Consider the following 25230-nt stretch of genomic DNA (forward strand, 5'->3'; position numbering starts at 1 on the left):
CATACAGCTTCAGCTAATGATTATACTATAACAATGTTGAATGTGTCTTTTTTATGTGTCTATGCCTACAGCTGGTAACATACAAATTCATAGTTTAACACACAGAGCAAAATATGAATCATTATGATTATGGAGAACGACATTTCTGCTGCTGCACATCACTTACTCCTCACATATTCCTACCACCACTCCTCCTTCCATCCACCTCATTTACCTTTATTATCTCATCCCCTTTTTCCCTCTTCCTCTCTTATTTTAAATCCTATCGCTGTTGAGGCACATCTTAACATTTCCAACCCTCAAACCAGATATGGTTTGCTTTTTCTTTTATTGTTCAGACCTATTGAGATTGACAATGCTTGTTCTCATTGTTATATCTGATAATTCCAAAGACATTTGTTTAAAACAAACATTAAATAGAAGCAAGGAGTTAAATAGGAGTGTCTGACTGAATGAGGGATTTTAGGCATTTTAATAAGGAACTTTATGGACCATTTCAATGTGAACAACTTTTACAATTCTTTATAACGTGCCACGGAAAACAACCACATCGAGTTACTGTTAACGATCTTTTGTAATACAGAACAAATATTATCATTTAGGATGATCATGACGGTTAAAATATAATGTAAATCACAGTGAAATATACCCCAAACTTTCCCCAGTAATGTCAAATACTTGTATTTTAAAAGAATCGCTATAGACACCACTTTCGTCAGCTCAAAGACATCATGGTAAAACTTGGAGCAGTTGTCAGTAGGAGCAAATGCTCATAGCCTGCCTTGAGACGGGAAAGGAGAGGTGTTTTTTCATTGGTGAGGCAATTATTAGAGATGAAAGGGAACATTTGTAATCTTCTATGGAAAAACGTAAGGTACACTGATCACGAACGGCTCTTCTGGTATCTGACTTGCTTGTCAAAAAGCATTTATTCAAACCACTTACAATGTGCAACAGGTGGCATTGTTACAAGGAATTCTGTAACAGTGTGCAGAATATGGAATGCATCATCGTGTTGAAAATTAATCTTGAATCTGTCCTCAATTACACATCTTCTCTTGCTTTTCAGGGGATCCATAATTTGTGAGTGCAGACACATTAAAATTGCATTTCTCTTGATGATGAATCACATCTACTTCCACATTAAGAGCTGAGATATGCAGTGTGTGCATAATTCTGAAATGCGCTGATGAACCAAATGATTGAGTCTAGTCTAGTCTGGGCTTTTCTTCTTTATCTTGCTCTCCGATTCTATGGACGGATCATAAAACATTTTGTCTAGTTAAAGCAGTGCTTGGTGCAAACACCTTTCACTGCCCTACCCAGACAGCAGATTGCTGGAGATAGTAAATTCGTGAGTGGAATATATTTGCTTTTCAGCTTTTGGTTTTGGGTGTGAAGTGCAGAATTGTTTTTGGTGCCTTTATTGCTGTGTTATTGTATTGTGTTGCACCGCGGTTGGATTGACCTTTCGCTTTTGTAGTTTTGCTATATGCCTGACTGAGTTTTAGTTGTGCTGTTATTTTACTTTATGAATATTGTATTAGGCTATGCTGTTTACTTAAAGAGATATCAACAAAAGTTGCCGTATTCAAAACAAATGCAGCACATACCTTTAAGGTTCTTGTGACAATGAATCATTTACCACTCTCTTAGAAGGTAAGTTAGCTTTGCACAACCTCTTTATCTACTTAAAACACGAGTCAGTCCAGAAATTTGGTAGAAATCTGTCTGAAATAGGCACTTATAGTGTTAACTTCATATGATATGGTGCTATATTTCATTTACATGTAGCAAAAAACAAGTTAAGTTGTTTACACAATAACTCGGTTACAGGAGTCCAGATTAAAGGCCTGATTATGAGTTTGGGGGTCCTCATGTAGGACCTCCACCGCTACACCCAAAGGAGGACACCTCCTGGCTACTGGATTCCGAGTAGAATCCAGGGTGGGCGGGCGGTGCAGCGGCGACATGCTTGGGCTGAGGATTACAGTCAGCAATCATGCCGATGCTGTGGGACTGCTGCCACGTCATGTGCACTGTGTGGCATGCAGCATGTCTTGCATGCCACCCAGTGCATTCAGGACTATGGACCTGCTGCCACCCCATGGACAGATTTGTCGGGGGCAATGTTAAGGGTCCTTTGCCTACCTGTTTGCCAAACATTTCCTGGTGGGCTCACGACCATGAAATTGTTGGTGGAAAGGCCCATCGTAATTTATTTTGCGGTACTAACATCAGCACCGCCACAAATTCGGCATCCAATCCACACCGGTGGTTCTGGATCCTGGCGAATCTGGCGGTCTTGTGGTAGTCTGACCTCTGCATTCTTAATAGAGAGGGAGGACCTCATGGCAAGTCCACCTGTCCCAGGACCGTCATACTTGTAATAAGGCCCGACATTATGGTAATTGAATGAGACCACAGGTTAGTAAATTTCCACTCATTTTTATTATTATAATGTTCCTTACAGACTGGTCACTATTGATTGGATTTTGTCCAATAGAGTCATTGTTTGAGAGGGTGGAAGCCCACCTCAGCAAACAACCACAATCCTTGTTGTGGTGAACCATAAAAAGTCATTAACCCGTTCCCAGCGTCGAACGTTCAGCGCCCAGTGCTGAACGTTCGGAGAACGAATGCTGACCGGACGGCCAACGGTCGTGCGCAGCACTGGGGAGGTAGCGCTCGTGATGACCGTTGGCCAACGGCAGCAATTAAAGGGTTAAATTAACCTATGCATAACTCTCTGGTAGCTTTGCAAAAAAGCAGTCAGGTTTAAATTAGAGGCAAAGTGTAAAGTATTTTTTGCAGCACACCAACAGTAATAAAATGAAATCATAACACAAGAAGAACCACAAAACAATTTAGAAAAGTAGAGTAAAATGTAATGAATAAAATGACAAAAAACTTATAAAAATCCAGTCAATAGAGCGGAGATAAACATGTTTAAAATGCTTATAGCAAAATAGCCCGAAAAGATCACAGCACCAACTACATGTATCTAGTTGTGCAAGACTGGAGCAACTTCAAAAGATGAGACCGACTGCAATGGGGCACAGGTTGTTTACACTAGCTCTCGTCTTACCTTTGGACTTTATCCCCATCCGTGCTCATGGCGAGCTCAGCTCGTCATGAGGCACGGTGCTCCAGTGCTCATGACGAGCTGATCTCGTCATGAGCCGTGTAACGCTCACACGCAGGGATGATTCCCCTGCTGTGCTGAACATTACACGGGAACGGGTGTGGTCATGAGCACACGAGCACTGCTCCTCATGACGAGCTCAGAGTGCTCGTCATGAGCAAGGGGGCGCTGTGCGGGCCCCCAGCACAGCGGGGGAATTACCCCCGCTGCGAAGGAGTTAAAGAAATTTCAAACAAAAGGTCCTGAGAATGCCTATTTCAGGGGGCAAGGAATTAGGCAGTGTCCACGGAGGAGGCATCATCATCATCAGGAAGCCACTGGGCGAGGTCAGAGTGAAGATCATTTACCTTTAGACTTTGTCACTTTTTTAGAAGTCAAAAACATCCATTGGTATGAAGCTGAAGGCTGTAGTCAACAATAGCTCCACAAGGCCAGATACCCTTGCCGAGATGTCCTGCTGAACAGGGTTTGCTGCTATAGACAAGAATGTGGGGTAGCTGCAACAAATTCAGGCAGTCTGGTTATGGAGCTTGGGTGGATCATCTGGCAGGTAGGCCCTGCTCTCATGTCAATTCTCAGGGAAGTTTTGGGTGAAAACTATTTAAGGCCCAGTTGGTATGGTATGCAAGAGTAGCACCTATGACACTACTTACAAGAGTCCAGGACCTGGTGGGGCACCACTTACGGGGTTAGGACTCACAGCAGAAGAGCCCTCAGGAGCTTGTTATGTCCCTGTAGCTTACACAGGAGACCAGCAAACTCACACTTGGAGTCTTTTCTGGAGGTCTTGTGTGCAAGGATATGGTTCAGTTATATCTTAAAGCATCACGGTAGCCCTTCAAGCAGCAGGGCAGTTCTCTAGTAGAAGCATGGTAGTCCCCTGCAGGTCTGGGCAGTCCTTCTGAACTCTTCCACAAGACAAGGAGTGTACTGAGGAGTGGCTCTGGTGGCCTAATAATTATACCTATTGCCAGCCTTTGTAGTTGGTGGATTCCCTATACTACCCCCACATCTCTTCCTGTAAAATCCTTTTCTCCCCCTGTCAAGGATCTGAGCAGACCATCGGTCAGATTCCTTCCTCTGTGAGTGTGAGGCAGAGCACTTTAAGTTGCAAGTGGGGCAGGGAACAGCTCTGCCATCCTGGCAGAAAGGCCCATCCTGCCCACTGAGTCCCCTATTGTCTCACTGTCTGCGAGGTATACATTAAGCTCAACACCTGGGCTATTCACAGACTTTGGAGCCAGGGCATTGGCAGAGGCAAAATGGTTAAGGAAAGAAAATGCAAACTTTCTAAAAGTAGCATTTCAGACTCAAAAATCCAATCCAACATTACATGGACTTTATCCAAACATAACATTTCTATCTGCTCCCAAACAAACATTAGCACTTATTAAATATAATAGGCTAACTTATTGATTTCAAATTGGAGAGGTAGACCATACAATAGTGAGAAATTCATTTAGAAATTTTTCACCAGAAGATGTCAAACCTAAACCCACATGACCAACTATTTAAGTACACAACATCCTGACCTTTGGGCCTTTAGGGCCTACCTTAAATGTGACCTATATGGATTAAAAAGAAAGTTTTAGGTCTGGTAAAGTTTTTTTTCCAGATCACAAGGGCATTTTAAAATAAATTCCAGAAAAAAGGGGGGATGATGGCAAAACGTTAAGAGGAAATCCACACCAAGGATGTCAGGTCTAACAGTCCACAATGTAACTGTTGGACATTGTAAACAAAATCATTAACACAAAGATGCTCCTTTCAGGACCCTGCTCCAACAGGAGCATCACAATATCAAGAGGAAGACAAGAATTGTGCATATTAGCAAAGACAGAAAACCAAACTACTAATGCACTATTGTAAAACTGTCATAAAACACCAAACAATGCAAAGGAGACATGGGTGAATGTTCTGTTTTAACTTTTTCTGTCAAATACCACTTTGTGTGATAATTGTCATGGTATGTTCCTTTGTGTATGTTATTAAGTTATGTTCTGAGGTTTACTTTAGATATAGTAACAACTGCTGCTCCATTTCGAGCCAAATGAGGCACATGCCTTGAACGTGATTGTGACAAGCATCTCATGTATGAGTCTTAGGTTGTAGTGATGTTCCAAGTTCAGATACCAGTCAATCAAAAACGTTGGCATCTATTTCCCTTGGAAGGTAATATTATTGCATTACATCTTCCTAGAAGAAGGATGAAGCAATTAGGCAGTAATATAAAAAACTAAAGCATATAACAGAGGGAAGGTTGTCTTTGACAATTTCACCTTCATGCAGGGGAATGTTGTGATCAGTCTGATGAGCTCCTCCATTGGGAAGACTTAGTCATTCTAATTTCTCACCTCTACAGAAGGAATACCATACTTCAAAGATAGTTATATTTGTTTTACTTGGCTTGTTCTCAAGACGATTTTATTGATTCTAGTTCCGCCATCAGTGCTCTTAGCCTTGATTGCTCATATAAGCCATATTGGTTGGATTTCAAGTCTGGCAACATCACTTGAGATATAGTCAGTGATGGCATCAGTGATGTCACTAACCATGTCATGAGTATTGTAATACATGACGTCATCAGCAGTGCAATGCGGAGTTGGAATTATAGTTAGCTCAGCTAACTATAGTGGCTGAATTTCTCTGGTTTTGTCCAAATGAAATGTCAGCCTAACTATAACATTCCTGTAAACGGTGATTTTTTCAGTGAATATCCAAGGTTTTTTTAAATGCAAGTTTCTAACTATACCATACCTGAGACGTGTTTTTTTCAGTGAATTTCTAAGGTTTTTAAATGCTAATTTCTAACTATAATGTCCCTGAAACCTGTGTTTTTTCAGTGAATTTTTAAGTTTTTTAAACATTAATTGCTAACTTTAACGTCCGTCAAACCTGTCTTTTTTAGTAAAGAGTACGAATAATATGGTATTCGTGACTCTAGATATTGCCACATATTTTTGTTCGGTGATGAATTGTTCCATCAGGAGCAGGGAACGGTGATGGGCACCTGTTTTACCCCAAGCTATGCCAATTTACATCTTGGCTGGTGGGAAGAGCAGGTGCTCGGGGGGCCAACTTGGAACAGGCCTGCAAACACGCCGTCGAACTCTGGGACCTTCTCAACTCCACCACCCCGGACGTCGCCCTTCTAACAGAGACCTGGTTAAACCCTGCCTCAGCACCCGACATCGCCATAGCCATCCCGGAAGTCTACAAGTTCACCCGCAGAGACCATACCAATGGAATAGGAGGAGGAATCGCCATCATCCACAGGAACACCCTCAGAGTCTTGACCAACACCAATGAAACCCTCAGCACCGCTGAAAACATGCACTTCCAGATTCACACGGACCCCAACACCACCCTCAGAGGAATCCTTGTCTACAGACCCCCCAGACTCCTATTACAGGTCAGCGACTCCATTGCAGACTTCATGTGCACACACGCCCTCGCCTCCACCGACATCATCCTCCTAGGAGACCTGAACTTCCACCTTGAGAACAACAACAACACCAACTCCACCACCTGATCGACAACCTTGCCAACCTCAGACTCAAACAGCTCATGACAACACCCTCCCACGCCGCCGGCCACATGCTCGACCCCATCTTTACCACAAGCCCACATGTCTCCTTCAACCACTCCACTGAACTCCACTGGACTGACCACTACTGCAACCACTTCACCTTCAGGAAGCCCACAACTCACCACTGCACTCAACAGATGCGTCGATGCGGTTGGAGCAAAATCACCAAAGACCAGCTAACCGCCACCCTCACCCAGAACCCACCCGCTGACTGCACCAATCCCGACAGCGCCACATGCAATCTCAGGCAACAGATCGATGACTGTGCCAACATCCTTGCCCCGCTCAAGTCACCCTCCAACTGCCACACCAGCAAGAAAGCCACCTGGTTCACCGAAGACCTCCAGGCCTCCAAACTAACATGCCAGAAATTGGAGAAGATCTTGCTCAGCGAACGCACTTAACAGCAAAGAGCTCTTCAACATCATGAAGGAACTCTCCAACCCCAGCGCGAACACGAACGATATCCCGCCTACGCACTACCTGTGCGACTCACTGGCCACCTTCTTCCACCTTAAGATCATTGACATCCATGACAGCTTCAGTGCCACAACATCCCTGATAACCACCACCCCCTTGACCACCACCTGCACCAACCGCCTGGTCTCCTGGACCAGCATCAACGACGAGGACACCAGCAATCATGAACACCATCCACTTCGGATCCCGGTTAGACCCATGCCCTCACAACATCTTCTATAAATCCAGCACAGCCATCGCACCCCATCTTTGGAGAATAATCAACATCTCCTTCAAGACAGCAACCTTCCCGGAAAGCTCTAAGCACGCCACGATCAATGCCTTACTCAAGAAACCCAAGGCGGACCCCAAGGACCTCAAGAAACTCTGACCCATCCCCCTGCTCCCGTTCCCAGCAAAGGTCACAGAGAAAATTGTCAACAAGACACTGACCTCGAGGAGAACAACATCCTGAACCCATCCCAGTCCGGTTTCCGCAGCAACCACAGCACCGAAACCCTCCTTATCGCCGCCACCGATGACGTCAGGACCCTGCTCGACAACGGAGAAACAGTGACCCTCATCCTCCTGGACCTGTCAGCCGCCTTCGACATGGTCTGCCACCACACACTACGAACACACCTACACGATGCCGAATCCAAGAGAAGGCCCGGGATTGGACCACATACTTCCTCCCTGATAGAACCCAAAGCATCCCCCTCCCCCCTTCCACTAAAAGGCCACTGAGATCATCTGCGGCGTACCCCAGGGCTCCTCCCTCAGCCCGACACTGTTCATTATCTACATGGCCCCCCTCACCCAAGTAGCACAACCTCAACATCATCTCCTACGCTGACGACACCCAGCTGATCCTCTCCCTCACTAAATACCCTCACACCGTCAAAACCAACATCCACGAAGGAATGAAGGACGTCACCGAATGGAAGAAGAACAGCCAACTGAAACTGAACTCAGACAAGATGGAGTTCCTCATCCTCGGCCCCACCTCCTCTGCATGGGACGACTCTTGGTGGCTGACAACACTGGGAACAGCACCAACACCCACTGACCACTCACGCAACCTAGGGGTAATATTCGTCTCCACCCTCTCCATGACTAAGCAGGTCAACGCCGTCTCCTCATCCTGCTCCAATACCCTCCAAATGCTCTGCAGAACCTTCAAGTGGATCCCACCAAAACGAGAAAAACAGTCACCCAGGCCCTTGTCACCAGCAGGCTGGACTACAGAAACAACCTCAATGCAGGAATATCGGCCAAGCTCCTAAGACAGCTGCAACGCATCCAGAACGCCTCTGCACCCCTGATCCTGGACATTCCCTGCCACAGCCATATCATACCCCACCTGAGAGACCTAAATTGGCTCCCCGTCAACAAGAGGATAACCTTCAAGCTCCTCCTCCATGCGCACAAAGCTCTTCACAACACCGGCCCAGCATACCTCAACAGACGACTCAGCTTCCACATCCCCTTCTGCCAGCTCCGCTCCACCGGCCTCGCCCTCGCCACAGTCCCATGCATCCGAAGAACGACCACTGGCGGCAGATACTTCTACCACCTAGCCACCAAGACCTGGAACACCCTCTCCACCAACCTACGGCAGACCCAAGACCTACTGGCCTTCAGAAGACTTCTCAGGACCTGGCTCTTTGAGCATTAGCAGCACCCTGCACCCCCATTGCCTTGAGACCCTCACGGGTATGTAGTGCGCTTTATAAGTATCTTGATTGATTGGTCGGAATATATATTATTGTGGGTCAGGTTTTAGACTATGTTTTCCTGCTATGGCAGGGCACGGAAAATAAGGTAGAACTGTTTATAAATGACGTGAACCAGAATACCCTGAATTTGAAGTTTGTGGGACATTCCAGTCGAGCAACTATAGAGTTCCTGGACATTATAGTTACGCCACAGGGTGATAAACTGGAGACCACTGTTTTTAGAAAACCGACAGCTGGGAACACCATCCTTCACGCTCATAGCTATCACCCGCACCATTAATAAGGAGTACACCTTTTGGGGAATTCTATAGGGCTAGAAGAGTGTGCAGTAATCTGGAAAAATACTCTAAAATACAACAGAATAGACCACAAATTTTATCCAAAGGGGTTATTCAGCTAGTGGTATTAATGGGGTAGCCATGAAAGCTAGAAGGACAAAAAGTGTTATTTGAACCATCAAAAAACCCAGGGGAAGACATTTAACAAGGGATCAGATGTCAGAGATGTAAAACAACTTTTAACACTGAACATAAAGAAATCAGATCATTCCTAAATAAATATTGGCATTAGGTGAGGGATGATCCGATCCTGGGCCCAAAAATGAGTAAACATCTAGATGTAACATTTAGAAAATCGAAATCATTGAAAGATCTTATGGTAAAGAGCGAGTTTCAGGAAAGGAAAAAAGGAACCGCTACTTGGCTCCAACAAAAGATGGGGTTTAAAAAGTGCTTTAAATGTAAGGCGTGCCAATATGGGTTGAATCGCACACATTTTAAGACATTTTTTAATAAAACTGTTGCGGTTAAATGCTACCTTACTTGTAGATCCAGCTTCTTAATGCCCATGTTCAAAGGTATATATAGGGAGTACCACTCTACCTGTATATCAACAAATCCTACAGCACCGTAGAGCGATCATTAATAAGGATAGAACATATCCAATTGCGAGGCATTTTAAAACATATCATCCGAGCAGTCCCTCTAGTTTGCAGTATAGCTGCTTAGCAGAAATTAATAAAAGAAAGAGAGGGGGAGACAGGGAAAGAGAACTTAGGAGACTTGAAACTTATTTCATCTTAGGGTTTAATAGTAAAGAGTTTCATGGGCTAAATATTGATGAGGATCTGTACACCTGTCTGAATTAAATGAAAGATGGTATTAGAGAAAATAGAGCATTGCTTCACAGGAAGGAAACATTTGTTTTTAAATGTTGTTATTTAAATTGGGCATGGGACGAAACAGACTAGATACTGAGCAATGAAGAAAGTTTAAATAGTTTTTATGATTTTGAAATGTTTTGGAGTATAGTAAAGTGGAATTCAGTGGACAGTAATGTGTAAAGGAATATAAAAATATGCATATGCACCTTAGAGAGGGAGGATATATATTTCTTATGAGATAGACAATACTGATCTCCTCATGTCTTCTCTTATGTTGTTTATTAATAATGTAGGATATTTATATATCTATTGTGATTTTAACAAAAATATATTTATTAGAATTATGTCATTTGAAAAATTATACTCCGAAGATCATTTAGTTTGTGAAGTTTTACAGTGTTTAGGTAGGTATATGACTTTATTCTTGTTTTTTTATAGAATTAGTATACTGTGATACACTTGCACTTTTAGTGAGGAAACTAAGATATGGACGAAAAACAAGCACTTTATGATGTTTGGTACTGTGAATGAATAAGCATTTGCACTTTCTATAATTGACAAAGGAAACAAAAGGTACCTCAGGTATGGATAAGGCAGTAGGACTTTATAATATCCAGCACTGAGAGTAAAAAAGCACTTGCACTTTATATAATTGTTAAAAACAATAAGGAGCACTGGCACTTTAATTCAGAAAAAAAGATTTATTGACTAAGAGATTTTGCAATGAATAACCTGATACGTTTTAAAAACCAGATGTTGGCATTGAAGGAAATACAATGAAATATTTAAGTAATTCGTTTTCCTGCGATAATTATTTCCTACTGCTACAATTATGGAAAATTTACCCTCCTGGGCAAGCCTTGTAAAATGTTGGGAAGTTTTTAATATAGGAATATGCCGCATTTTAAATGTTAGTTATCTTTAAACCAAATGTTTTAAGCTGGCCGCTGAATGTTGCAGTGTACTTACTTTGTGTTTGTTTATAGTCTGTCACCCATGTTTACCTTCTGAATGACTATTTTAACTGAAACAGATGATATGTCCACATTGTGAACAAGGCACCATGAAGCTGTTGAAACGTGTTGATGTAATCATCAATAAAATAAAAATCGAGTGACTTTAAAAAAAGATGTAATAATCACTAAAATAAAAATCAATTGACTTTATTCTTCTGGAGTGCTGGCTGATTTCTGCAGAGTTGCGATAATCATATTTTCACTGAAAAAAACATAGGTTTTAGGCAGGTTATAGTTAGGAATTATCATTTAAGAAACCTTAGAAATTCACTGAAAAAATCATAGGTTTCAGGGGTGTTCTAGTTAGCTGGACATTTCACTCATACAAAACCATTGAAATTCCGCTGTTGTAGTTAGTTGTACTAACTGTAACTCTTGCGCCCGCAATCCACTGGTGATGATGTCACATATTACATCCTTCATGACATGGTCAGTGACATCAATGATGACATCTCAAATGACATCACTGACATCACTGATGACATCATCCAGTCAATGTGGTTTGGTTTGTTATTTAAATATGTATTATCTATATATTGAAATCTGCATTGAAGAATAAGTGGATGAATAAATATCTGGATGGAGGATTTAATAGCAGTGTGATTGACTGTTTACTTGACTAATTTATAGTGTCTCACTAAATATATTGGATAGTGACTGAACTGTGTGAATATCTGTATTACTTTGTCAGTTATGTAAACTTCTGCCCCAACTTGGTAAGTAGCTATGTGAAAGTCTATATTACTTATTGATTAGTTAACTGACTATTTGTATGGGAGAGTGAATGTGTGTGTGGTTCGGTGGGGGATCTGTGACTGCTAAAGATATGTGAATAGTTAATTCAGTAGGTATATGACGTTAAGACTACATGTCATAATAGTTGTTTGGGTGAGTGAATATCTTTATGAGTGTGGTGATGAGCAAATATATTTCTCAATGGTACATGTCCAATAAAGTAGAAAAATAAAAGGCAGTCTAAGTGACAGTTGTTGTATATAAATAAGTAAACATACGACTCATTGATTTATGAGTGACTGTATAGATAACTGTATACTTGTAATAGTATTTTCATAACACACTAAGTATGAGTTACTTTCTATATGAATAAATGAAGCGCTATTTGTATAAGTGTGTAGCTGAGTAAATGTAAATATGATACATTGTTTGCAAACGTGAGTAGGATGACTGCATACCTGAATTGTATGTGTGCTGGTGTGTAATATCAATATAGGTGTATACGTATATTTGATAGTGTTCTATTGATCGTTGACAACATGTATGAGTGAGTCTATAGGTAATTGATTAGATGTGTGTGTAGATCTAGGATACTTGTATTGCTGTGTCAATGGATTCAAATATGGTAATCTGTATTTTACATTGAGTGATGAAAGGTTATACCAGTGTATGAGGACGTATATCTGATTGTCACATGGATGATGTCATCAGTGATGTCGTATGAGATGTCATCAGTGATGTTTCAGACTATGTCATGAATGATGTAATATGTGACATCATCACCAGTGGATTGCGGGCACAAGAGTAACATTTAGTACAACTATTTATAACAGAGGAATTTCAATGGTTTTGTATGAGTGAAATGTCCAGCTAACCATAACACCCCTGAAACCTATGTTTTTGTCAGTGAATTTCTAATATTTTTTAAATGATAATTCCTAATTATAACCTGCCTGAAACCTATGGGTTTTTTCAGTAAATTTCAAAGGTTTTTTTAAATGATAATTCCTAATTGTAATGTTCATTAATCATATCTGTTTTTATCTATCTTTTTTAATTATCATCTCATTCTCAACCCAGTAAAAATAGCAAAATTACCAATCTTTAATGTATTCCTTCCTCCAAGAAATTTGCTACAAACCAGTACCCTTTCTAATGTTAATATTATACAAACTTGCTGTTCCCGTAGAAAAAAAAACAAAAAAACACCACTTCCCCATACTTTCAACAACAAACCAAATCTGCAATTCTATTTAAAAAAAAAGGCAAAAGTTCCATTTACCACTAACTAATTAATATCAACATTTAACTAGTGTAAGGATGTCGACTATGTACTGTGTGAATTACATCCAACTCACACCCATATTTAAAGACGAATATGTGATAGAGGTAGAAATTATGCACATCCAACACCCAATAAAATCACAACCCCTAGCACCACCACCACCACTACAACCACCACTCCTGACCCCTCCCCCTCTACTACCTCAGAGGCAGCACAAAACAGGACAAAGGACCTTCCCAAAAAAATACATCCCGTCAGCAGCACACAAGCTCAATGTTCAAAGATATGGCAACCAACTATGTATAAGGGAGGGAACTCACGTATCAACAATAATGTACACAATGCTAACACTACCGGTGATATGCTATACACAACTCACTATACAAACCAAAAACTTTTCCGTGTGTATAAATACTATTGATACGTGTAGTGTACTGCACAGTGGATGCAATCATATTATATCAGACACTGGGGAATATCTCGGTCATGTAGCTATGTGGTCCCCCCCCTTGAAGCAGAAGTGTAGTGGGCTGGTCCAACGTATGCAACTCCAGCGTAAGAGTATAAATAATTAGGGTACGCCTTGGGCGTGGTTCAGTTGTGCAAAGAGAAAAGACTCTGCCACAGCGAAGGTCCTCACACTGCTACGTGGCTGCCGCCATGACCACGTGCCTCCTCAATACAGGCCCATTGCGAACTCAGCCCCATAGCACCACAAACTTATGTCTATATGGACTACAGCCTTCGATCTACACTGCGGACAGCAGTGTTGACAGATTTGGATCTACACTACGGACACCATTGAATTTAGCCTTGTTTTATGTAAGGCAAAGACAATTGTACTGTATGTCTTCAGATTTTGTTAAAGTATAAGACAAAAAGCATTCCTCGATATCTGTGCTGACTACTGCCTTCCATCTACACTGCGGACAGCAGGGCTTACAACTTGAATTCAGCTTTGCATATTTACTACAGACAGTAGGGAATTCAGCCTTGATTTATTTAATGCAGAGACAATTGTACTGTATGTGTTCAAAATTTGTTAAAATAAGTGACTTAAAAATCATTCATCGATATCTGTGCTGACTACTGTCTTCCATCTACAGTGTGGACAGCAGGGTTCACAACTTGAATTCAGCTTTGTATCTACACTATGGACAGCATGACATTCAGCCTTGATTCATTTAAGGCAGAGATAATTGTACTCTATGTCCTCAGATTTTGTTAAAGGATACGACAAAAATAATTTCTTGATGTCTGTGCTGACTACTGCCATGGATCAACAGTGAGGACAGCAGGGTTCGCAACTTGAATTCAGCTTTGGATCTATACTATGAACAGCATTGAATTCAGCCTTAATTTATTTAAGGCACAGACAATTGTACTCTATGTCCTCAGATTTTGTTAAAGAATGCAACAAAAAACATTCCTCAATGTCTGTACTGACTACTGCCTTCGATATACATTGTGACGGCTCACTATTCAGGTGGAATGGCAATTGCACATGACGCTTTCCAGTAAGAAAGAGACATTGTACCAGTGTGTCCCACCCAAACAACAAATCATTGCAGGGTGGGCACACGCTGAGTTCTTTGGGTTCCATTAACTCACTGCACCACAAGTCATCTCCCCGTGGCCTTAGTAAGGCAGAATTCACTAGGCAAAAAAAATTGCTCCCAGTGCGGCCTGACCTGATCGCTCATCATCGCAGGTTTCGTACACGCTCAGTGCCAAAGGTACTACTAAATCATTGCCACGTGGCCATATTCAGGCAGAATTCAACAGACAAAAGACATTGGTCCGAATGCGGCCCACCTGGACTATGCATTATCGCAGGGTACGTACAAGCTCCAAAGATACTGCTAACTCAGTGCACCATAAATCATCGCAAAGGAGGGTGAACAGTTTTATGTCAGCAATGAGGCATACTATCACTTTTAAATGGAATTAATGCAGAATTCAATCGACAAAAGACATTACTCCAATTACTGTGCCTCCCCCCCCAACCACGCATCATTGCAGGGTACGTACACGCTAAGCTCCAACAGTTCTACTAACTCATTGTACCAAAAATCATTGCCACGTGGCCTTATTAAGGTGGAATTCACAAGACAAAATCATTGCTTTCAGTACGGCCTGCCCAGACCACGCATCATCGCAAGCTCCACAGAACCTTGTTGTTTCAGGTGCCACTAACTCAGTGCACCACTTACCATCACTGGCTGCACACATGCTAAATTCCCAATACTGTGTAGCTCTACTCAACGCCATGTGGCCTTGGGCTCTTGCTAACCACTGCCTCCTACCTACACTGCGGTCATCAGAGCTCACAATTAAATAGACTGTTGATTCATTATTTGCAGAGTACAATACCAAACTACGTATACCATTTATCAGACCTATACAATTTCCTTTTAGTATGCTTCCTTCAAGAACTTCTTTTATATCAGTTATAGATTTAGTTGAATAACAAAATTCATGCCGCAAGTGCAAATGCACACTAAATGGCAGTCTACATTGCCGACAGCACAGGTCACAATTTGAACTATAAAATCCCTAAAACATACATATTTCAACAATGTATTCCATACATGTTTTATATTTTATTTCAATTGTGATTACAGATGATGCAGTCCAGTAGGCAACAGAAAATGCTTCCAGTGTAGACCGTTCGAACCAGGCATTATCGCAGGGTGCGCACAAGCTGAGCACCACTAACTCAGTGCACCATAAATAATCACCACATGGCCTTATTAAGACAAAATTCAGTAGTCAAAAGACATTCTTACCAGTGCGGTCTGCCTGCACCACGCATCATCACAGGCTCCACACAAACGGACGCTACCTTAGTGCAACTCATGAACCCTTTACGATAGAATCTTCTGTGTATTATTTCACATATAGTGCTCCTTCCTTTGTACAGCAGAAGTCCTAAACCGTTTATGATTGAATATCTGTGTATGATATCATGATTACTATTCTACTTGTTACCAACATCAACGTAACAAAATGGAGTCGAGTGCATGTGCCCGTACCCACTTCAACTATCTATCTGTGTCTGTGTATTTATTATGTTTGTAAAATGCTGCTCCTGCAACCTACCACACTATATTGTGCTGTAAACAGTGTATGTAACCATCTTACCTCTGTCAGTAACAAAAACTTTGATTACTTTCTCTTGCTCACTCTACAAACACGAACGGATAAACTGGATCATTACAATACTGTAAACAAAGTGCATAGTAAATTTATAAGTGTGTGCTAATGCTCGTTTTTTGTGCATATTTATAGAGTGCAAAGTCGATCCAAAACTATATCAGCAAATTAAATGAGCACCCTATTTACAGTTTATTTTCAGGCACGCGTAGATTACGTCATTTCTCTACAATAACAGGATGTGGACGCGACTCCAAGGCTGGAAAACTGATTTCCAGCACCAAGTACGACAGCATACCCGAATGACCACATACTTATATATATTAGCTGCCCTTCATGTGCCAAAAATTTCAACCTAAAGCTTTCATAGCCCTGTGTTACTACAGCTACAACACTCCACTGAATGTACAACAAACATTTATATTTGCAGAAATGTCCACCATCTTTTATGTGTGCAACGATGGATGAATATAGGGTCAGTGATACCCCAGAACTTTCCATGTTGGCCATGTTTTGGGACTTTACAGACATAATGACACATTTGCGTTTAAGACCCGGGTGACGGCAGCACTACAACATGGACACACAAATCAGTTGATTTCTCATATAGCTCATGACGGAGCCAAGCCCATAGCTTAGGAGTCATCGTTCACAGCCTTACACAGCACTGGCATATGTCAGTCCAGCCCACTCTGCTTACGCTCCCAGGAAAACACAACAACGCTTCATGGCCCAAAATTCCATTGTAGTGATTTCTTAGTGCCAGGTCTAGTTGTCAGAAAAGCACACACACACACTCCCTTATTGCTAGTATACACCCACACCACACCCATCCAGTAGAGGCATCACAACACACGTGACCCTACCAATAAAAAAAGACGGGGCACACATGCTCTACCGCATTTTAGAGTTGCTCCCATTGAAAGCGCTGTGATGAACCATCCTGGTGCTTCGGACGCCTCATGTAGGTCTGAACTACCGAACAGGTGGGCCACTACCACGTGCGTGGCCTTTTTGGTCACTGTGTAAGAGATACTGCAAGGACTGAGCGGGTGAGGAACCTGCGAGGATGATGGGTGCATGAGTATGTCCTTTCCCATAGCAATATCAAGACTCAGCACCAAATGCGAGACTTCTTGGTGTCAGAGCGGGACTGCATGATGTAGAACGTACCCTGTCCACGAAAAGGTGAGCAGTGACACCTGGGTGTGCAGTGGAGGGAGTAGATGGGTTGCAGCAGACTGGATACAAAAAGGCGACACAGCGATTTAGGCGTACGCAGTCCTATATACTGTATCTTATTGCATTTGTATTTTTTGTTCTATAGCAGGAAAGTTATAGTCGGTCAAATGTCTGTCGCTCGTGATGATTGAAACCATGTGTATCACTGCACACCACTTGTTTTCTATAACCGGATGGAAGACATTACTACTCTACTAATTCTTCATAAATCGAAGCCCATTAAACAAGTTGGAACGGACGATATAGTTGTATTTTTAATGCGGGAGCGAAGGTGTGTGAAGGGGCGATGTTATTCTACTCGACATTAAGATAGTGGCAATTACCAATCATAACATCTTTCTTTTACTATCTTTTAGATGTGGTGCTTCAGTGTGCATTATGTCCCGGCTCGTGGATGAAGACGCACCGGTGACAGAAAGGTGAGCTGCAAATATTCTTTTCAGTCACTCTCTCACTTCATCTCTCCTTTGATAAACAAATGACGCACAATCTCATCTTCCTTTTTATCTAACAGTTTGTGTTTCACAAATTGGCGTCCCCCCAACAGCTCCAAAGCTCAATGTTTGAGGATTCTGCGATGATGCGTGGCCATCGTAACAACGTGTAAGAAGGTTGCTTCGACACGTGGTGGACCCTCTTTGAATCACGCAAGTGGCACAAGGTGATCAAAGAAGCTTGTTTCAGAAGAAGCGAAAAGTCACCTGTTGGCGGAGAGAGTGGATAGTGTGCCGCAACTTGAGTGCCGACGACTGTAAATCACCTCCGGGCATTGGGAGTGGATAGGTTGCAACAGTCTGGGTGCCCAAGAAAGGGCAATCACCTCCGGAGTCTGGGTATGCAGTAATGAGAACTCACCACTATGTAGTGGGAGTGCATGGGTGTAGAGCTCTGGGAGAAAAAGAGTGCACAGACACCACCTTGCAGTGGGGGTTGATGTAATACAGTACCCTGAGTGTGCAAAAACATAACGCAGAAATATACGTGTGCAGTTGAATGCACTCTGCAATTACTAACTATATACTATATTTCAGATCACTAAACTTGAGGGTGCACTATGAACCGTCATGTGCTTGGACACATATCAGAGGCAAAAAGGTGAGCTGTGAAGATTTTCTCCAGTATCAACACTACCTCTCCTGCTCCATCTATTAATTTCTCTCTCTCATACTTTCAATGTCTTTTTTCTCTCTTTCTCTCTCTCCCTCTCTCTCACACTGTTTCACTTTCTCTTTTCAAGTTCTGAACGCTGCTCTCCACTCTGCAGATAAATAAATCAAAGCTGAATTTAATACAGTCAGCAGTATAGAACCAAAGCAGAATTCAATTTGTGAGGTCTGCTAAAAGCAGTGTTTGCAAAAGGTAAGCAGAGCGGCCTAGATACACAATGCCTCCAAATAAACGCGCTGCAAATAAACGATATTGTCCTGCATAATAACGTGATCTCTAACCATAATTCTGTCTCATCTCTCAATTAGTTTAAAGACCTGCTGGACCATACTGTAGATCTGACACAGCAGGCACTTTGCTACAGACACCTCTTCAGCGCTGGTCTATGAGAGGGGTGGGATGTATCAGGCATACTGCACACGTGCAAATATGCAATATTGCCAAGTGTTATGTTAATTTGTGATCTTTGACCTCATTCAGTCACATCACTGTCTCATTTTAAATACCATCTATACCATAAGATAGTCAAACAGATAGGCAAACAGCCAGTCAAGTGCACACAACAGTTGTAAGGGTATAAGTAATCATGGTAAGGTGTTCAGGGATAAGGTCACACACGATGTTCTTTCTATCTTAGTTTTAATTGGTACGTGAATGGTCCTCCTGTCCAGTACAGTATTGTGTTTCATGTATCCGGCAATACCCTCCACTTCTACTACTCGGCGTACTGCCGCTCGTGATCTGAAGAATAGGCATTACCCGCCTTTTTATAAATACGAGCTTTGTACCCTTCGGTGACTGCACTTGATGCGGATCCACACTATTTTTGCTTGAAACACCCGATCAGCACCGGGTTGGAATTATCACCGGTCCCCCGATAGGACGATATCTCACACCCTTACAGCCCTGAAGAGTCATTGAGTTAACACCCTTACTGACGAAACACGTGTCGGCTGGTTTTCTTTCTCGGTGGTGTCTCCTGGACAGGAGGACCATTCACGTACCAATTAAAACTAAGATAGTAAGAACATCGTGTGTGACCTTATCCTTGAACACCTTACCTTGATTACTTATACCCTTACAACTGTTGTGTGCGCTTGACTGGCTGTTTGACTTTTCATAAAGGTTAGTTCCTACACCCTTTGGTTTCAGAGTTTTTTGGGTTCTCTCTGTACAAGCAGCACCAACCAAAATTACCTCTCTTGTGACTACTCAACCACTACATGTTGTGCGCCATTCTATTCTGAACACTAATAACCCCTCACTGAACTGTTATACCATAAGATAGGCCTAAGCCTACAAGCAGCGCTGCCCTACAGACACCTGTTGAGAGTGATTCTGTGGGAGGGGTGGGGTGCATAACCCTGAGTGTGCATGTGAGAAAAAACTATCCTGCCTTTCTTAATAATGTAATCTCCCACCTCATTCAATCACATTGATCTAATTTCAAGGACTTATGTTTCATTTTTGTTTTGCAGGATACCTACACTTCTACCACTGTAGTCCATCTCACATTATGTTTATTATACTAATATGTTAAAGTTACGTTTCTATTTCTTTATTTATGTTTTAATAAAAATTTATTAAAAAAACAACTGAGTGTATACGTCTTCTTTTTCTGACAACATTTCACTATTATTTATTGTGATAATCATCTGCTTAGAGACGATTTTAAAATCGAAAGTAGAAATTATGTTTATAACTAGATGTATAATACAGAGGCTAACTCTCTACCAGCTCTTTACCAGAGTCTGTAGCTGTGATTAATGGTTCCTATAGAAAAAAATTAAAAGTCCAGCACATTTGCTGTTTGGATTAGCAACATTGTGTGGTGAACTTGTGACTTGTGTGCCCAGTTAAGTGTTCCATGAACTGTTACTATGGTAACAGGCAATAAGCAGTTTGGGGTTAGGGTTGAAAGCTACTGGCTGAACAGAAGCCATTATATTTACCCTGGATCCTCTACATGACAGAGGGGAAAGCAAACTAAGATGACAGAACACTATGTACATTAGGAGCAAAAGAAGTACACAACTCTTCGAATTAGCCACTGACGTTACAAAACCCCATGTACAATTTGCCTACTCTGTACTCAACAATGGGCAATTTTTAGCGATCACAATCAGACACTGTTGCATCACGATTCACAGTGTGCACTTCACTAAATATTTCATGCCTATTTAATAGGGAGACGGGATTGTCGACATTAAAAAACTTAGGGGCATATTTGCAAGGACAGGCGTTAAAATTATCGCCGCTTTAACGGCAGCAAACTACAGCTAAAACGGCAATAATGGACTTCAAAGTCTTTTGTTGTCTTACCGGAAGATTTTTCTACACTGATGTTTGCTATGGCTTGGTTTGGATTTTGAACATGAAAACATACTCTCTCCTTTAAAATGTAAAGTAGAATGTTTTTCCCCACGGGGAGCTGCATATTAGCAGATCCCCGTGTGGAAAAGTAATGGTGGCTTCCGAAGGACACAGGGAGCTGACTGGGATCGTAGGGACATTGGGCCTCCACCCTCAGTCCCCAACGTTGTATATACGCCCATGGGATGGGATTCTGAGGAAGAGTAAAAATTAGTAGTAGGTGATATTTTTTTTTACGGTAAAATTAGGAGTCTGTAATGGGCATATTTACAAGGCCACCTTTAAAATTTTCTGATGTAAACCTGGGCTTCTATTGGAATTCTCACAAATTCTCAAAAGCCGATTATTGAGCCCATTGTGGCCGCTTTACCAGCACTTTTCTAACGCTAATGCGACAATAATTTTAACGCTGTCCTTGTAAATATGCCCCGAAGATCGCGAGAAATACAGCGATAATTCATGTTCACAAGTGAAAAACTTGTTAATATAAGACTGTGGACTTAACATATCAATCCACCTCACATAATAAACATGCTTAAGTCTACTTCAGAACAGATGTTGGGATCCAACATAAACCGCAATTAGCGAGAGTTTTGCTATCATTACTCAGATCCAGGGCAGCCTTGTAAATCCAACTCTGTTGTCATACCTCCCTCTTCCATGCTATATTGTCATAGGAACACCTACCTTGCCACTGAGAATGCCTACATTGCTTCTCATTGGAGATACGAGGCGAGCCGTTAGCAAACCGGCTGCTAACATGCGCTAATGCATCTTAGCGTCGCCTAGTAAATAGGGCGATATAATTTTCACCGCATTATTGACTTTTTTAAAAAACTTGCGGACAAATGGCACTTGTTAATATGCCCTCAAGTTTGATATGACAAAGCGGGAACCTAGACTCTTGCCCCGCCATAGCAAACAGTAGTGTCTTGGGGTAGGCACCCCAAGACACAGCAGGAGCCACTCCTGGGGAGTGGTGTTCCCCAAGGCTTTTGACTGCTCCAGAATTGGGACCACGCAGCCCCTCTCCCAAAATATAAAAAGTCCCGGAGGGTGGTAATCCCCGTGGCTTAGACGGAACTTTGAGCTCCCTCACCCATTTATTTTGCAGCACTGAAGAATGGGCGTCCCCAGGCTACAGGGCCCCTCTGAACCCCCATCAAGTGTAATATTTTAGACCCCAGGATCTGGCCCTCCCAGGTAGCTAATTTTTAAACAAGCACAGCAGCCCACGCTTCGTTTTTATTTTTTTTACGGCGGACCCATGCACCCAGCGCACATTTCTCTGTTTTTAAATAAATAAAAAATTGGGGGGCCCTAGGGGTCCTTGTGGGACCCCCTAAGCAGGTCTAGAGTGTCAAGATATTTCTAACCTGCCCCCTTTATAAGTTTTGAACACTTTTTTCACTTATTTATAAATCCTCGCTTCTACCGAGGCACAAAAAGGCTGCCAACACTTCCTGGTTTCGAATGTTGACAACCACTTGACAGCCAATTAGCATTCAGTGCGTGATCCGGACGGTGCGCTTAGAGTGCGCTCAGGATGCGCGGATCCAATGTGGCCATAGATATAGATTTACTTTTAGTTGTCATTTTCTCAGGAACTATTAAACAAATTTACACCATTTAAGCAAAAGGCACGAGTCTGAACTAAGGACTACCTCTTTGCCAAATTTGGTGCAATTCCATTTAGCAGTTCGGGCTGTAGCCGCGATTAACGGTTCCTATCGAAAATTGCATGGGAAAAACACATTTTGGGACCCCCTTTTTCTCGGGCCCGCTTCATGAATCATCCCAAGACTTTCAGGATAGGAGCCGACTAGAGCGCACCACTAGTTTTGAAAATTTCGCAAAGATTCCTCAACCGGCGCCAAAGCTATTTCAAATAGATGTTGCTGATTTCCTATGAAAACAGGTCCTAACTATAACTACCTACTGGTGACCGCCAGTAGGTAGTATATATATAAATAGATACAAAAAAGATTTTTACAATATATTTTAATGTTTTTATACATATATGTATATATACATATATTATATAAAAAGTTATATAAAAACATTCAAATGTATTGTAAAACATATACATATATTATATAAAAAGTGTATATAAAAACATTAAAATGTATTGTAAAAATCTTTTTTGGATCTATTTATATATATATTACCTGCTGGCGGTCGCCAGTAGGTGGTTATAGTTAGGACCTATTTCCATAGGAAATCAGCAACATTCTATTGGGAATAGCTTTGGCGCCGGTTGAAGAATCTTCGCAAAATTTTCATTTACAATATATATGTATATATTACCTACTGGCTGTCGCCAGTAGGTAGCTATAGTTAGGACCAAGTTTCAGTAGGAAATCCACAACATTCTATTTGGAATAACTTTGGCGTCGATTGGGGAATTTGCGTGTAGTTTTCCAAAATGTTGTCCTGTTACCCTCCGCTCCTTCCCTGAAAGTCTCGGGAGGATTTGTCAAGCGGTGTCTGAGAAAAAAAGGGGGTCCCAAAATGTGTTTTCCCCATGCAATTTTCTATAGAACATTTAGACACGACTACAGCCTGAAACGCTTAACGGAATTACACCAAACTTGGCAAAATGGTAGGGTTTGGTACGCAGTATGCCCATTTGGTAAAATGGTATAAATCCCTCCAGTAGTTTTTGATAAAATCAAATTTGAAAAATATATATATCTATGGGCGGGACACCGTGCGTGCACCATGCATGCACCAGTGCGCGGACCCTAGCGTGCGCAAGCAGAATTTTGATTGGCTGTTGGACGTCTGTCAACATTCCAGTCAGTGGAAATCATGAAGTGCTGGCCGCCATCTTGTCTCCGAGGCAGAAGCTAGCTGAAAACAAAAGTCTAGAACCTGGAAAGGGGGCAGGGTAGAGACTCCTTTACCCCCTAGGCTTTCCCAGGGGGTCCCTAAAGGACCCCGAAGAGCAAAAAAACCTTTTATTTTTTTAAATCGCGGAGTCCGTGCACGGTGCCCGGACATAGGCAAAAAAAGACAGGTTCAGATAGGTGTTTTGAGGAGAGTTACGATGGTAACAGGCAGAGAGCAGTGGGGGTGGGTTGGTTGTTATGTGAGTTTGACATTTTTAAAAATTAGGAAACAATTAAAATGTTACTTTGGTTTTGAGAAAAAAAGACAGGTTCAGATAGGTGTTTTGTGGAGAGTTACTATGGTAACAGGCAGAGAGTAGTGGGGGTAGGTTGGATATTATGTGAGTTTGACAGTGTTGAAATTTTGAACCAATTAAAATGTTACTTTGGTTTTGAATTTGTGTGTGAAGTAATTTGATTGGTTATGTACGGGATATGTGTGAAAAATGAGATGGAAACATGGCCATTTTGTGTTTGTAGTGTCTGAGGTTCATTTATAAGGAATTTTTAATATTCAATTTCTGGTGTGAAATTCACACAGTACTACATTTTCTACAGCATTCTAAAAGGTGAGTTGTTAATTTGTAAGGGGAAATATGTTGTACACTTTAAGTTAATAAGAATAATGTTTTTTTAATGTGGAAGTTTCTTACTCTCACTGTCTTTCTCTCTCTCTCTTTTTATACTACCCTAACAGCAATGATGGATCTGAATGAGGAGTCAGTTGACATCTTTTTTGAAATTTCTGCGACTTTTATTGAGGACTTGAATGTTTCTGTTGATGACAGTACTCATGATGAAGATCTTTTTGATGGCGGAGATGGCATGGGGGATTTTTATGATCAATCTTTGGATTCTGAATTAATTGAATGTTTGGAGTTTATTGAGATCCAGGATTCTTTTTTGGAGACCTTTGATGAGGAAATTCCTGATGATTTAATGTTAGAAGTTCCCTTAAATTTCGAAAATTCAGAAGATTAAATTCATATTTAGTAATTAAAAATTGTTTCAGAAATTATACTTTTTAAATGTAATTTATGAGGTAGTGGCCAGTTTTGTAACTCTCTCCATCCCCTCACTGCTCTTCTCTGAAAGACTTCAAAGGTTAAAAAAATGTTTATTTAAAAAAAAAAAATGTGCTAGGTCCGCGCAGGGTGAGTGCTTGTAGAGTGCACAGTGAGTGCTCGGAGAACGAACCTTATCGCCGCCATTTTGTGGTTTCAGAAGAGAGTGAAAAATAAAAGTTGAAAACGTGAAAAGGGAAGGGTAGA

Source organism: Lissotriton vulgaris, chromosome 10 (assembly GCF_964263255.1).
Source record: "Lissotriton vulgaris chromosome 10, aLisVul1.2, whole genome shotgun sequence".
Lineage (NCBI taxonomy): Eukaryota > Metazoa > Chordata > Amphibia > Caudata > Salamandridae > Lissotriton > Lissotriton vulgaris.